Source organism: Tiliqua scincoides, chromosome 8, assembly GCF_035046505.1.
Source record: "Tiliqua scincoides isolate rTilSci1 chromosome 8, rTilSci1.hap2, whole genome shotgun sequence".
NCBI lineage: Eukaryota > Metazoa > Chordata > Lepidosauria > Squamata > Scincidae > Tiliqua > Tiliqua scincoides.
The window spans coordinates 29160867-29176568 of NC_089828.1; the positions used below are offsets into that span (position 1 = coordinate 29160867).

A 15702-nucleotide genomic window follows, 5' to 3' on the forward strand; every position below is an offset into this window, starting at 1 on the left:
CAGCAAGACTGCTTGTTGCAGTCCAGAAAGAAACCTATTAGCCCAGAACTTGGGGTCCCAGGGGAAATTCACTCAGGAAAAGCCATCAAGAAAGTTTCTTTCTAACGTAGACGCTTCCACATTGCTGTAATCCAGCCTTTTCCTGTTTTCTTATTTTGGACACAGCTCTTGCTAGGTGGTGGTGGGGTCCTCGTGGGAAGGGGGGTCCACCTTAAGTGATAGATGATATGTCTGGTCATTTGCATGGCTGCAACTGAGATTCTGCCATCATTTTCATTTGCTGCCTGTTTGAAAGAGTTTAGAAATGGCCCCTCAGAAGGACAACTTAAACACATGCAAACATGCTGGGGTTCTTTTGGGATCTAAAACAGAGGAGTGACAGGAGGATGCAGCCATTGCTAACCCCGACAGACTGCCACAGACTACCAGCTGGGCTGGTATAACTCAAGGGAGGCCAGAAGAGAAACCTACGGCTGGGAGAGACAGGCACTCCCCAAGCAGAGCTGCAGAGCAAGTGGAGGAGCTGACCCGGGCCGGTTTGCACCAGCTGGGACTAATGAACCAGAATGTGCTCTAACCCCCAGGAAAGGACAGCAGCCCATGTCAAGGCAGGTGAGAGGCGGAGACAGAGGCTGGGCTCAGTCACTGACATGGGCAGCCACTGGCTCTGCAACTTGGGAGGGAGGAAGGGAGAGTGATAGAAGGAAGGAGCTGCCCGGGCAGGCGATTCCCCACACATCTAGCTCAGCAAAGCCTCGAAAAGCATCTGGATTGACCCTCAAGGAATCTGCCTGGTAGAGACCCTTCATATAGGTAAGTGTGGGTCATGGAGCCCAGTACAGCGAGAAAGAGTCAGATTGTCTCCCTCCCCCATCACCTCCATGCAGACCAAAGCCTCCCTAACCCAAATAAAACAGCAGCCCAGTGGAAGGACCGGGCTGGCTGAGTCCATAGGTTGCCTCCCACCAAATACCTCCAGGCACATCTCCATGTTGACCACCTCATATTTGTAACTGGTCAGCTGGCAGCACCTGGCCCTTCATATCCTTCCAGCAGCTGGCTATCCTTCCATAGCAGCTGGCTATGGGGGTGGGGTCTTTTAGGTCTCTGCTGCTGTGCTGGGCAGAATGTGAGCTGATTCAGGACCCCACTCCACATGACCCAGAAGGAATATCCAGGAACAGGTCCGGTAAGGATGTGAGCAGATTCCTGTTTGGCTTCTCTGCCTGTCAGGGGAGGGCAATGGGAGGGAGCCGGACCCATCCAGGTATGCAAACTGGGGACTATGTCCTTGACATCTGGGACTTGGGCAATTTTTGGAGGGCCAGATTCAGGCTCACCTTTAAGCACCTGCTGGAATCTTTTTGGGATTCCTTCTCCTTTATGTTCAGTTTAGGGCAACATTCTTTCCTTCCTGCCTTCTTTTCCTATGTTGGTGGTGGAAGATTAATGGTGGTGGGGGGTGCTGATTAGCCCAGATCCACACAGCTGTAAAAGACATAGAATTGGGAATGCTTGATCCCAGGAATCAGCACACTCTGCTTGCATGCCTTCTATTTTTAGCATTCTCTGCCTGGGAGCCCCATCTGTCCCTAATCCCAGAGGTGTGAAAACAATATTTTTTTTAAAAAACCACTCTGAATATGAGACCATCTCTTCTTTGGTATGCTTTGTGAAGCAACAATTTTCAAAATGTTTTGTAGGGGCTGGTGGCCAAAGGCTCAAATTAGATTCTGCTCTTGCTTCAACACACACAACATGACAACCCAGGGGGGTCCATGTTTGACCCAGAGTTGCCTCCGGTATGAGGTCGACTTTTGCATTTCACCTCCTTTCCTCTAAGCCGGTTTTATGTCTTGGGTTGCACACCTAATCAGTCACTGCTGCTGCGTGTTGACCCCAAACAGTGCCAGTCCAAAGAGAGATTGCAGTGGAGGAATGTGGCTTCTCCCTAGATGGAGAATGCAGAAGGACAGACAAGTGAGAAAAATGTAGATGAAGCAGCTAAGCAAAGAAGCTGAGCTGGAACTATACCTGAAGTTACCTCTCTTGCTGAACTGAGAGGCTGCTCTGGAGAGGGGTGGCCCACATGCTTCCTTCCTGTTTTTCCTTCTTGGTGGCCAATAAATGCAGCTCCTGTGTACTGTTTCAACATGAGCAGCTATTGCTTCTGTGTAGCAGGAACCAAAACACTGCCCAGGAGATCAGCTCAGCAGGGTTGTGTGCAAGCCTGCTCAAGGTCATGGGAAGGGGATGCTGTGCTGGGTGTACTTGCCTGTGCCTTTGTTTCAGAAGCAGAAAGCTTTTGTGTTTTTCTACTTGGTTGACTTTTGATCAGCTTCCCAGCTTTTATATGTTTCTTTTTTCTTTTAAAGCTATAGCGTTGGTTCTAGTTAGTCTGGCTCTATTTGTTTCTGGATAACTGGGAAAGTTTCCTATACTGGCTAATGGCTGGGAATGGGCATTTGCCAAGAGCTGGACTAGCCCTTACTCTGGAGAGCCCACTAAACAGGGCCAGCCCATCCATGAGGCCAATTGAAGCAGTTGCCTCAGGCAGCAGGTTGGTGGGGGTTACCCATTTCTGTTGGCCAACTTGCCTTCACTGGTGCTCCTTCTCCTTCCACTCCCTGGATTGATAAAGGAAGAGGGGTCAGAGAGGAAGAGGAAGGGATGAAATTGCTGAGCTGGAACAATGGAGAGCAGAAAGTGCAGGGGCTGGCACATCATTGGGTAAGGAGGGCAGCATATCACATGGTAAAGGAGGTGTCAGGAGCTGTTGGGCCTGCCTGCCTCTAGCTTTCGTGTTGCTTATAACTTCAGCATAAAGGCAACTCCCCCTTAGATTGATGGGTGTTTTTGTTCTTGGTCCGCAAGGCAGGACAGCAGTCAGCAAAGGGTTCACAATACTGAAAGGAAATTCAGAACGTTAGACTCACAAGTGTTGTAGCTCACTGGTAGAGCAGGTGTATATCGTGGTCCTGGCTCCTGAGTTCAATTCCTGACATCATTTCCAGATAAGGATGGGAAATATCTGTCTAAAACCCTAGAACAGCCATTTTCATTCCATGTGCCACAAATGGTCTGCAGGTATGCCACAGAAGTTTGGGGGAGGGCCATTTCTTAGTAGGGCCATTGAGTCCCACCCATCAGTACCAATAGGTACCTTGTCTAATGTCAAAAAAACTGATGGTGTGGTGTGAAAATGTTAGCACCTTTTCAGTAAGATGAAAAAGGTTAAAATTTGCTGCTCTAAAGAGCCACTCCTGTATAGTGAAAAATGATGACTTTTCAACCTTTGGGGAGCTTTCTTACAAGTAGCACCACTGCCACAAGAGATGGTATATGCGCATATGAGTGGGTGGTGTGCCCCACAATTGGGGCTTTGCTGTGTATCTTCCTTCCCCAAATCACACCACTTTGGAAAGGCCAGACAGCCACCTCTTGTCTGCTGAAGCATCACCTGGCTAATCACCTGCACTTTCAGTGGGATCAAGCCAGGTGGTGCAGTTCCACACGGTCTCCATGTCAGTGGAGGCAAGAATAACCTGCCATGCTGTGAAATACTACAGGTTGAAAAACCCTGGTGTAGAGAAAAGGAGTGAAATGAATTCATGGTCTGCCACAGTTTGAGGTGGATTCTTATGTAACCTTCCTCCTGCCGGGGCTAACTTTAGGTCAAACGGGGCCCTGTGCTTGTGGGGTGTGTGTGTGTGTGTGTGTGTGTGTGCGCGCGCGCGCGCTGTGGCAGAGAGCGGGCTGTCAGCAACCACAGCTGGCACTCTGCATGGAGGTAAGCCTCCATGCAGAGGCCAGTGTGGCAAGCCTGCTTCTGACTTCTGCCCCTGCTTCTGCCCCCTGACTTCTGCCCCTGCTTCTGACTGGCCTGAAATCAGGCCATTCTGGAAGTGGTTGGTGGTGACCTGATGCTCTGTGCCTGGCCTGGGGCACTCAATATGTTTTGCCCAACAAGAAGCCTCTGTCCAAACTGGTTTTATTCCAGATGCTTCCTTTGAAATACAAGAAATGACTCTGTGTGCAGCTGTTTGCACAGGGGGCATTTCTGGGTCTGGTTTGGTCTTCAGTGTGTGTTGAAGCAAGACCCATAAGTGAGTTTTTATTCCAGCAAGGATGTGTAATTCACCCCACTGACGTCTGCTTACCTGTCTCAGACCCCCCCCCCAAGCCAAACCTGTAGCAACCATCAATACAGTGCAACAAAGAACCAAAAGGGGGGGGGGGAGAGAAGGCAAGAAAAAGACAGAAAAAGCATGAACTTAGGGGAAAGCTTAAAAGAATTAACCGCTCTGCTCATTAACTGCTCTGCTATCAGTTGGCAATGTTTCTTGGCAAACTAACAAAGCGTCTAGCTAACCACAGACACCTGCAAGAGATGAACTTTAGAAGACAGCACACATTTTAATTAGATAAGCAAGCATCCTTGAACAAGTCAAAGTGAGACAAGGCTATTCCCCTTTTGAAAGTAATGAGAGGGCGAGAAGATGAAAGGGACAGAGTGGAAAGTATCACGAAACGTCTGCTTTTGGAGATTCTTTGTTTGAATTGCAACTGAAATAGAGGCAGGCCATAGGGGACTAAAAGTTACTTGAAGAGTTTAAGAGAGCAAAGAAGCTGGCTGAAACCTTAGTTCAGAGAGATTATACTTTAGCAGGTGCTAGGCAACCACTGAAGAGGAATGAGGTCACGTCTTCACAAGGACAGTCTGCCTGTGTCCACTTATAGTTTTAAAATTGTTATTCTTTCATGCTTTTTAAGGCAAAAGAGATATCCCTTAATACCAATGTACTCAAGGTAACTGGTCACAATAGTTATATAGAATTAAGCTATAGAAGTTTTAGTTTAGTAAAGCTTTTGAAAACCCCTTTTTAATAAAAGGAACCAGAGGCTATGTTAAGCAACAAGCGTAAAAGATAAAAGGACCGTATCAGGGCGCGCTAACGAGATAGGCACACCAAGAAACAGGTCTGAAGTTCTGCCAAAGATGAGGTCTTCACACCTGTGTTTGTACCCTCTTTTAATGATGTTACCCGTCAAACAATCTGTATAATTGGAAGGTTCAGCACTGGGTCAACACTGGGTCAATACTGGAAACTTTGTAATTCAATATGTTTAATTTCACCTTTTTTAGAGACCTGTAACTTGAAGCTCACCTATGAGGTGTCTCTAAGGTTATCTACAGCCTATTAAGAGTTTGCCCCATCTATGATGCAGATTTTCAGCGAATAGAAAGTCTAGATTTCAAACAAAGAGCCGAGAATTGTATAAAAAGTGTCCCACGCCTCTGAAAAGGGCCTTCTGGATTTGAGCTGAGTCTCCCAGAGGCTACAGGCATGCCTTGCTGAAACAATAAACAGCCTCCATAGCCTTCCACCTTTCAGTGTCTTGCTTATTTGGTCTCAGCGGCACTGGACAGACCCATCCCTGTCTACCAACTGGCGCTGCCCTTCAAGGCAGGGTATGACACCACCACTGCCACCTTCCCCTCAGAGACATTTCCCTCAACTCTCATCAACAATATTATGTCCAGAACAGAACTTCCTTATTTGACTCAAGTTTGCTATTTGGAATTTGGTGGCAATCACCAGGTCTTCAAAAAGATAATTTCACTCATCTTTTGGAAACTCTTTTAGGTTCCCTCCAAATTTGAATCTTCTGCAGCATCAAAACCAGTTTTTGTGTAATATTTTCTTAACCTTAAAAAAATTCCTCTATTTTTTGTTGTCACATAAAGACTTAAGCTGCCATATTCTGAGTCTGGCCCTTGGGCCATTTTGTTCAGTATTCCACGCTCTGATTGGCAGTGCCTCTCCAGAGGTTCAGGAAGAGAAGGTTCCCCCCCCCCAGTCCTTTCTCAAGATGCTGCTAAGGATTAACATCCCGGTCCTGAAGCCGGTCGCTCTGCCTGGTGCAGCAGCATCAAAATGGACTTTCATCCCCTTCCCCCGAGTAAGGGCACAGGGGCCACAGTGGGTCTCCTCCATTCTGCGCCGGTTATTTTGCCAATGCAAAATTGAGGAGCTCCATGTTGGGTGCCACGAATGTACCTTATGGCATTTTTGTGACACTCAGCGCTGGCACTGAACCTCAGCAGGCACTGAGGAGTAGAATTGAGCCCACATCTGGGACCTTCTGAATCCATGTAAATCTAGCATGCGTGAATAACACTGGAAAAGTTCCATTAAACAAACTCCTGGTTGGTTGGCAACCTTCAGTCTTGAAAGACTATGGTATAAGCCTACAGCACCTGGTATTCCCAGGCGGTCTCCCATCCAAGTACTAACCAGGCCTGACCCTGCTTAGCTTCCGAGATCAGACAAGATTGGGCATAGGGTAAACAAACTCCTAAGTTGTAAGAAATCTTGTACGGAGTGTCTAGTTTGCACAATTGTCATCTTTATGTCTTTTGCCTTTTTAAAAGCATTCTGTATGCAAACCTGTGTACAGATGATATAGTGCTAGAACACTTCTCCCCATCTGTGCACAATCTTTGGGTTCAGTAATTGTCAATGTAATTTTATGCAAGAGTGAAATGATGTAACAGGAGGACAGAACAACCCAACAGAGAATACACAGCAGTGGGGGGTCTTGGTTGTGTGTATTCCCTGCTTGTAGGCAATGCTGTTCTTTCCACTGCTCTGTTTTCCAGCTTGGATGCAACATAAACTATTTTAATTAATATCGTGTCACGAAAAGGGTTTGAGATGGCCAATTGAATTCTACCAAGATAGAGTATTTTGATGAAAACATATCTTTATTGATTGTTGAAGAAGAAAATCATTCTTAAAATGAAATCCAGAGAAAAATCATATCCCTCTGAGAAAATTTCTGAGTGGCAGGCTGAGATTAACATCATAAAATTGAATTTGTGCTTCAAACCTTTGATGTAATCAGCAGCTGGAGGATGGTCTTGCCCTTGCTGTGCTCCTTCTGATTGTGGTGAATTATTGTGGGGAATGAAATAAGTGTTTCTTGTGCCACTCATTCTAGAAATACAAACAAGATATTACTGGCGGCCCCTTGCTAGTTGAAATAGCCTGTATTGATTCTTGGCCCCAGCCTCTGGCTCCCTGTGACAGAAAGGCACTGTGCTTGGGGGGGGGGGGCAGGAGATGTCTCCCTCAGTAGGGACTCCTCTGGCCAATTAAAGGTCACCCTTGGTAGGTCTCAAGTGGTATAGGGGGATAATGCTTAAAGGAGGACCCAAGGGAGATGGGGAACTTGAGGGGGAGGAATAGAAGCAGATTGGCAGGGGGCATCTGTCTCTGCTGGCCTGCCTGCCTACCTCTACCACTCTTTTCTTCTCCACACCTCCTCTTTCTGCACCACTCCCATTCTCTTTTTCAAATCCAGGGAGTGGAAGGAGGAGCAGTGGAGGCAGAAGTTGGGTCCTTCAGCAGTATGGGGAAGATGGTATTTGGCAGGTCACTTCAGGTGCCGAAGGGTTTTTAATCACCCGTGTGTGTGGCCAGAATTTAATCAGGGGGTATAACGGTTTTTTTGGACCCTTTCCCTTCTCCATTGGATCATAATTTCATACCATCTTTGGGTCAATATTTCTTCAAATTATAGTATATAAAACTATGTAGGTTTACACAAAATGTGAATGCTAGTCTTTACACAATATATGCAAACATTTTCTGAGATTCTGGCTCCCCTCCTTTATAGCTCTCAGGCCACCTTTTTTTTTTTTTTTTTTTTTTTTTTACCCTGGGCTCATGTACAATGTACTGCCTGCACTCCCCTCTTATGGGCCCTGTGTGTGACTGATTGAATGAATGATAATAAAAACCATGAGCAGAAAAAGGTTTTACGGGGTATTTGGAGTGTGTATTTGGGGGCTTCCTCCTAAGCGAAAGGTTGCCATTTCTCCAAACACAATCTGCTGGTACCCAACTAATGGTTGTCCCCTGATAGGATAAGGATTGTAGGTCTGGTGGAAGGTTTTTAAAGAATGCTTCCACTCTGCCATTTTCATAATTAAAATCTATGTACACACACACAAGACACATTACAAGAGAAGATGTGTGAGCAGACAGAACATGTGTGAACGTTTGTCTATCTGTCTGTCCACACGTCCTCTCTTGAGCTATTTTGTACATGAAGATAATCAGTCTTTCCAGAGCTGGATATCAACATTACTGAGCCATAGTCCCTGGAAGGGCAGAGGGACTTGATTTTGCAATGAATGATGGGTTAATGCAGAGAAGGAGGCAGACTGGAGTAGATAGCTCTGGTACAATTGAGCACCTGCTGATAAGCTGCATGCAGCCAAGCCTGGAGCAATATCTGACTTTGCAGAAACAAGATGTTGCCTCTTTAAGGAGAGAGACTGATAAAAATCTCTTGATAAAATATTAGAAGTTATGCTTTAGGTGCATCGAATCAACAAGCCCCAATGTGATAAAGCTGATAACATTGAAGAAAGAGTGTTACCCCAAACTTGCTTCTCAACAGATTAACCTTCATATTGTGTATCTCCTGGGTCTCACACATAGTCTGAAGCACACCTTAGAAATTTTTGAGATGGCAGAAGACACCACTAATAATTAAAAGAACATTCCTTTAATGTGGAAAAAGAGCTTTACTGTGTTGGTGGACAGTTAACTTTTACTTTGAAAAGTGGGGAAAAAAATTTAAAGGAAAGAAGATAACCAAACAGGGATGCTTGTCTTCATTGACAATAATAAATTGTGCTTTGCGATGTGGGTATGTTTCTGTGTACAGTGTCATGTTTTAGAGTTCATACGATATTGTTACAATATTGTTACAATTGTCTGGTCTTTATTGGACAGCTTACTGGTCAATGGCCCAGAATGATCACTTGGTGTTCCTTGATGGGAGTGGATTGTTTGGAGCTGGCTGGGAGATAGTTTCAGAACAAACTCTGTATTTGAGGGGACCCTAGGCTTGTGCACTCCTCCGGTGGTCCTCCTACATGGGGTCATCTTGTCCATGAGGCTGAGTGAAGCAGTTCCCTCAGATGAAGAATCAATGCGGGGGGAGGGGTAGTAGTGGCTCAAGATCTCCTAGCACCTGAGGCGATGTGCCAAAATTTTACCTCCCTTACTTGGTGGTGTGCCAGCCTCATGGCTGAGTCCTGGGGGGGGGGGCTCCCTCTTTTGCTCAGAGCAGTCTGACCCTCCTCCTCCTGCTCCCTGAACTTGGAAAGGAAGAGGGGCAAGGAGCAGAAGAGGAAGTATGGAAGAGATTGGTGATTTAGACCATCTTTCTAGCCTGGCTATTTCCTCTCCTCCACACTTCCACTCCCCCTTTTTGGTTTTAAATCCAAGGAGCAGGAGTGGAGGAAGCTGTGACTAGGTAAGGAGTGACATCTGGAGTGCCTCCTCAAGCACAGGGTGTTGGGTCAATCTTGCCTGTTGTGTTCCTACTGAGGTTAGGCCAGCAGCATCCCCTGAGGGGGGCACAGAGCTAAATTTTGCAGGTGCCTCAACATGTCGTGTAAGTGGCCCCTCCCCCTCACTTTCAGAACCATTCCAGGCAATCAGAGCAAAGTGGAGGTGTCTCTTCAGCTTTGCTTCCCGGAATGGCTCTGAAGGAGAGGGCGAGGGGCTGCTTACGTGGCATGTTGAGGTGCCTGCAAAACTTAGTACTGTGCCCCCCCCAGGGATGCTACTGAGTTATGCAGTTGGTGACCGGGGATTGAGCCTTCTAAGAGGTAGTGCCCTGACTCAGGATTGCTCTCCCTAGGAATGCCAACCATTGTGAGTTTCAGGCCCCAGGTAAACACTGTTGCCGTAGACCAGGGGTCTCCAAACTTTTTGGCCAGAGGGCTGCATCAAATGTCTGGCACAGTTTTATATATAAAATTTATATAAATAAATTAGAGATGGAACTTAGATGTGTGCACAATTCATTCATTCAAGCTCTCTGGCCCTTAGAACACCCTCCAGATGCAACCAGAGCATAGTTCCAGTCATGTTCAGCAAAGTGGGCCAGGGGCTTTCAGGGGACAAGAGGCTGGCCACAGGCCGGATAGAGGCTCGCTGCGGGCCGCATCCGGCACCTGGGCCGGGGTTTGGAGACCCCTGCCATAGACCAGACCCCAGCCAGGAGGCCAGATGCGACCCGCGGAGAGCCTCTATCTGGCCCATGGCCAGCCTCTGATCCCCTGAGAGCCTCTACCCAGTTGACCAAACACAACCGGAGTTGTTCTTGTGCGGTGGGGGAATGGGGGTCCATTTAAGTGTGTGCTTTATTTCTTGGGCTGTGTTGGTGCTTGGAGAAATCCTGGACATTTGAGCCCATTCATTTATTCATTCATTTCATCTAAGATCTATCTCTAATGTATTTATTTAAATTTTTTATTTAATTTTTTCCCGGCCTTCAACACTGTGCCAGATATTTGATGCGGCCCTTTGGCGGAAAAGTTTAGAGACGCCTGCTGCAGACCTCTGCAATTCTGCTTAGGCTGCAATCCTAACCACACTTTCCTGAGAGTAAGCCCCATTGAACAAAATAGGACTTACTTCTGAGTACACCTGGTTAGGATTGTGCCCTTAGTGTTTGGTGCATTGTTTTTGAGTAGCTTAAAGGCCAACTCATTTAGTAACTTTTGTGGACAACAGTCCACATCATCAGATGAATGAAGTGCTTGTCCTCAGCTGGCAAGGTGCCAACCGGGTACAGAAAAAAAGAAAAAATGTAAACAGCGAGGTCAAACAGTCTTGACATGCAAGATGTACAAAATGTGACAATTTTCAGGAAATGTGATAAGCACAATGACAATTCACAGCAGCAGGAATTGGTGATAACAGAATCCTCCTAGCTCAGCTTGTGTTAAATAATGTTGTAATTCATTTAGGACACAATCCAAACTGGCCCTTGGGCTGGTGCAAGTCACTTGCGCTGGCCTGGAAGTGTAATGCAAGTGCCATAAGGCACTTTTGAGCCACCTCAGGAGTTGGGAGACCAGGACATGGATGGGCGCTGGCCTCCATAGGTGAGGTAAGTTCGCATCAGCTGTGTCGGGCCGGCACTGGGGTCTGGGGAGGGTGGAACGGAGGTGTTCCAGGGTGGGGGGAGGGTGGGCAGCAAGCAGGCCTGTGGGTGGGCCAGGGCCGAGCAGGGGGATGGGACCAGGTTCTGGCACTTGGGCCGGTTCCTGACCCCACTCCTGGGCGACTGGCGCAACACCCAGCTGGTTGGATGTGTGCCACCTTTTGGTGGCACAGAACTGAGTAACCTCATTGGGGCTGCTGCCGCATTACTGGTAACGGGAATGAGTTCCCTTGCCCCGAGCTGATTCCTCAGCCGGTCGGAACCCTGCGCTGGTTACTGGGAAAGCCAGCTGGCCTGCCCGCTTCAGCTTGGGTTAAGATTGGGCAGCCCCTATTGTACCATCTGCAATGACTTCCAGTTGGTTTCCAGTGCTGGTTATTATTACCTTAAAGCAGGGGTGCTCACACTTTTTTGGCTCGAGAGCTACTTTGAAACCCAGCAAGGCCCGGAGATCTACCAGAGTTTTTTTTACAATGTTTGCGCCATCATAACATATAACATTTATGTGTACAATGTATGTTGGTGTACCTTGAGCCCCACTGAGTATAACAGGACTTACTCCTGAGTAGACATGCCTAGGATTAGGCTGTGAGGCTGCAATCCTAGCCACACTTACCTGGGAGTAAGCCCCATTGAGTACAATGGGCCTTACTCCCGGCGTTTCCTCCCAGAGGCACCTGAAGGGGGGCGGTCGGCACTCCGCGATCTACTCATTTTGCCTCGCGATCTACCGGTAGATCGCGATCCACCTATTGAGCACCCCTGCCTTAAAGCCTTGTGAAGCTTCTGGTCAAGTTATTTGAAGAATCATCTCTCTCCCTGTGAATCTGATCATCCCCTGAGGGGATCTGGAGAGGTTTTCTTGCACATACCATCATTTATGGAGGCACATTTGGTGCTGATGTGTGGAAGGTCCTTTTCTGTTGTAGTACCTCTTAACACTTCTGTACTGCAGCGAGTCATGGACTCTTCGCTCACAACAGGAGAGGAAACTGAGCGCTTTCCACATGCGCTGCCTCCGACGCATCCTCGGCATCACCTGGCAGGACAAAGTTCCAAACAACACAGTCCTGGAACGTGCTGGAATCCCTAGCGTGTATTCACTGCTGAAACAGAGACGCCTGCGTTGGCTTGGTCATGTCGTGAGAATGGATGATGGCCGGATCCCAAAGGATCTCCTCTATGGAGAACTCGTGCAAGGAAAGCGCCCTACAGGTAGACCACAGCTGCGATACAAGGACATCTGCAAGAGGGATCTGAAGGCCTTAGGGATGGACCTCAACAAGTGGGAAACCCTGGCCTCTGAGCGGCCCGCTTGGAGGCAGGCTGTGCAGCATGGCCTTTCCCAGTTTGAAGAGACACTTTGCCAACAGTCTGAGGCTAAGAGGCAAAGAAGGAAGGCCCATAGCCAGGGAGACAGACCAGGGACAGACTGCACTTGCTCCCGGTGTGGAAGGGATTGTCACTCCCGGATTGGCCTTTTCAGCCACACTAGACGCTGTGCCAGAACCACCTTTCAGAGCGCGATACCATAGTCTTTCGAGACTGAAGGTTGCCAATATACCTCTTAACAGAGGATGTTTACCTGTTTTTCAGGACAACATTCCTGTTCTGTGGGGATTATTTGGGCTCACCCTGTTTGGTTGAATTGGCTACTGCTTTTGTTTTATGTCATGTTTTCTATCATGTTTTGTGGTATTTTGTTTTCCCTTGGATTTATTTTATTTATCTGAATTTATTTTATTTATCATTTTAGATTATGAATCCTCCATACTGAGAAGAAATTTAACATAGAAGTACTTTTTATCAATCGGTCAAGCAGATAAATTATGTGTCAGGAGCTCAGGATTCTGATTCAGACCTGTGTGCATACCATCAAATGGTTTGCTTAATTCTCATTCAACAGTTGCATACCACAGTTTCCCTTTGAAGTTCTTTTGCTGGAGAATTGCAACATTCAGAGTAGCAGCAGAGTGTCCAGGAAGACAGAAATGTTCCTCCACTCATATTTGAATGCTGCTGTTTTGGATGTCAGTTTCTTTATTTGTAGAATACTTTTCCTTATTTGTAGAGGCTGATTTGTTTGTCCTTTGTAGACTACAGAAGAGCATTGAGGGCAGGTGACAGTATATATCACACTGGAAGATGAGCAAGAGAATAAGGGCCCAATACTATCCAACTTTCTAGCACTGGTGGAACTGCAATGCAGACCCAAGGTAAGAGAACAAATGTTCCCATACCTTGAGGAGGCATCTGTGACTGCCTTCCCACCAAAGGATGCAGTGTATGCCCCATTGGAACTGCTGCACTGACACTGGAAAATTGGATAGGATTGAGTCCTAAGCCCCCAGAGTGGCTGTAGGTAGGGCCTATGTTTGAGTTACCTGAATGGATCTTGGGATATAGCTGGCATCTATCTGGATATGCAGGGTTTGCATCACAGTTGTATAGTTGGTTGTGGCTAGTGAGCATCTGTTTCAGATTTAGGGTACTGTATATAAGAAATCAGAACTAATTTTGAATTAAGACAAGTAAGAGAGCTCAGTGGTCAACCTGAAGTTCTAAGGCATCATCCCAGAAGAATGAGTCCTTGACTGAGAAGTGGCCTAGGAACAATGAATAATGTTTCAGGTGACTTGGAACCCCTTTTTGTGTAGAATGTTGATGCACAGAGATTCCACATCCATGGTTGTCAGGATGGTTCATTTCCAGTGAGGTCATGTTTCCTCAAGATATCTATGGCATGATTCTCAAACTTTTAGCACCTACCTTTTAGAATGAGAATCTCTCAGGACCCACCGGAAGTGATGGCATGCCCGGAAGTGACATCATCAAGCCAGAAAATTTTTAACAATCCTAGGCTGCAATCCTACATGCTTACCCAGGAGTAAGTCCCATTGACTATCATTGTTAAAAGCATATATAATAGTAGCGTGCTAAAAGTACAGATGTGTAACATTTCCCCAAATGTAGTCACATACCATGTCTAATATATTAAAAATAAAATATTGAAATGAATAGGGACCCACCTGAAATTGGCTTGCAACCCACCAAGTGGGTCCCAACCCACAGTTTGAGAAACACTGATCTATGGCATTCCGTGAATAGCCAGAGGAGCTAGTAGCATCGGCCTCAATTCTGGATCTGCATTGTACAGCCAAAGCTCCTCCGCCATGATGGAGCCAGTGTTTCCAGCTTTTCCTGGCTTGTATGTTTTGTGTCACATATCTTGCATATTTCCCACAGGTGTCTCATTGCTGATCTGTTTACGTATTTGAACAACTCCTGCCCCACCTTTCAGATCAGGCTTCTAATAGAAAACCTATTTAGAAAGATCAATAGTTAAAGCAGAGCTACAGAAGCAACAACACCCAAAAAAGAATCCCAGAAACACTGATTATGCAACACACACAAGCACGACAAGCACGCCCCACACTCTGTTGTAACTAAGCCTTAGTACCTGCAAATGAAATACAGGTTGAGCCTCATTATTCGAGTGGGTTCTGTTCCAAGCACTCACATGGATGGCAAAAAAAACGCACTATAGCAAATCAACTTAAAAAACAAAGTTTCTTTGCTCTGGTGATTTAAAAACAGCCTTGATGACCTTTGTGATGCAAGATAAGAGTCATTAAAAAGACAATCCAGCAATCAGTCATCCTCCAAGAGCTTAGAAAGGAGCTTCACTCAGCCCCTCCCTTCACCAATGCAAAGTGATCACCTTTCTTTCACTGCTCAGGGGGAAGGGAGGGGTCTCCTGGAGAGGGAAGGATTGATGGATTGTCAGCCAGCTGCCCCCCCCCCATTAAGGAGGCTGTTGTTAAAGGACTGTTCAGTTTTTTAAACTGATTTTAAAGGGATGCATTTTTCCCCTTCTCCAGGGCTCAGCACATTCCTTCTCATTTGCAGGGGCCGTTCCTGTTGAGTCAAATCCATGTATAAAAAATCCATGTATAAATAGGCTGGACCTGTAACTGCATATTCCTTCTTAGTTTATCTGAGCCTCCATTTTTCTTCCTGTCTACTGCTGCCTCCCTTGTGCCTGTGCATGAGATTGTAGGTTCCTTGGGACAAGGACCTATCTTGTAGTCAGGGCCAGCCCAATGCCACTAATGCCTGAGGTGGCCTGCCAAGTACTGCCCTTTACCCAGTGATGAGCCGGCCTCTGCTCCTCACATTCCCAGTCTTCTAGTTCAACACTCCCCTCCCCTCCTTATTTCTTCTTCCTCTCTGTTCCCCTTTTCCTTTTACAATCCAGGGAGTGGGAGGAGCAAAGGAGGCAAGTTGGCAGAGATGGGCATTCCCTACCAATCTGCTGCCTGAGACAACTGCTTCAGTTGGCCTCATGGATGGACCAGTCTTGCCGCTCATTCTCTGCAAAGTGTTATGCATGCAAGTGATACCATGTAAATAAAGAAATGAAGCAAAAGCAGGAGTGAATGACAGAATCTATCAAAAACTGGGGAGAACATAGTTGCCTTCACTTATGTGATGGAGCGACCTGCCTGTGGGCAGACTGCTCAAAGCATGGTTGTATGGAGGCAGCACTGCCGGATCAGTCATTTCCGGCTGGTTGTTTTTCAGGTGGACACCCTTGACATCCATCCTGTAACCACAAGCTTGTTTCCTTATGTTCTACGGTTACACCGGTGTTCTGTGTGGTGT

The 15702-nt window shown here is 46.8% G+C and overlaps 1 protein-coding gene across 1 annotated transcript in view; it reads left to right on the forward strand.

Moving 5' to 3' along the window:
• Window positions 1-694: 694 nt before the first annotated feature.
• WDR72 (WD repeat domain 72) overlaps window positions 695-15702 on the forward strand; it is a 100485-nt gene continuing 85477 nt past the window's right edge. Inside the window, exon 1 of the mRNA XM_066636658.1 lies at window positions 695-813. The gene's annotated coding sequence lies outside the window, so the exon portion shown is untranslated. The remainder of the gene's footprint in view (window positions 814-15702) is intronic.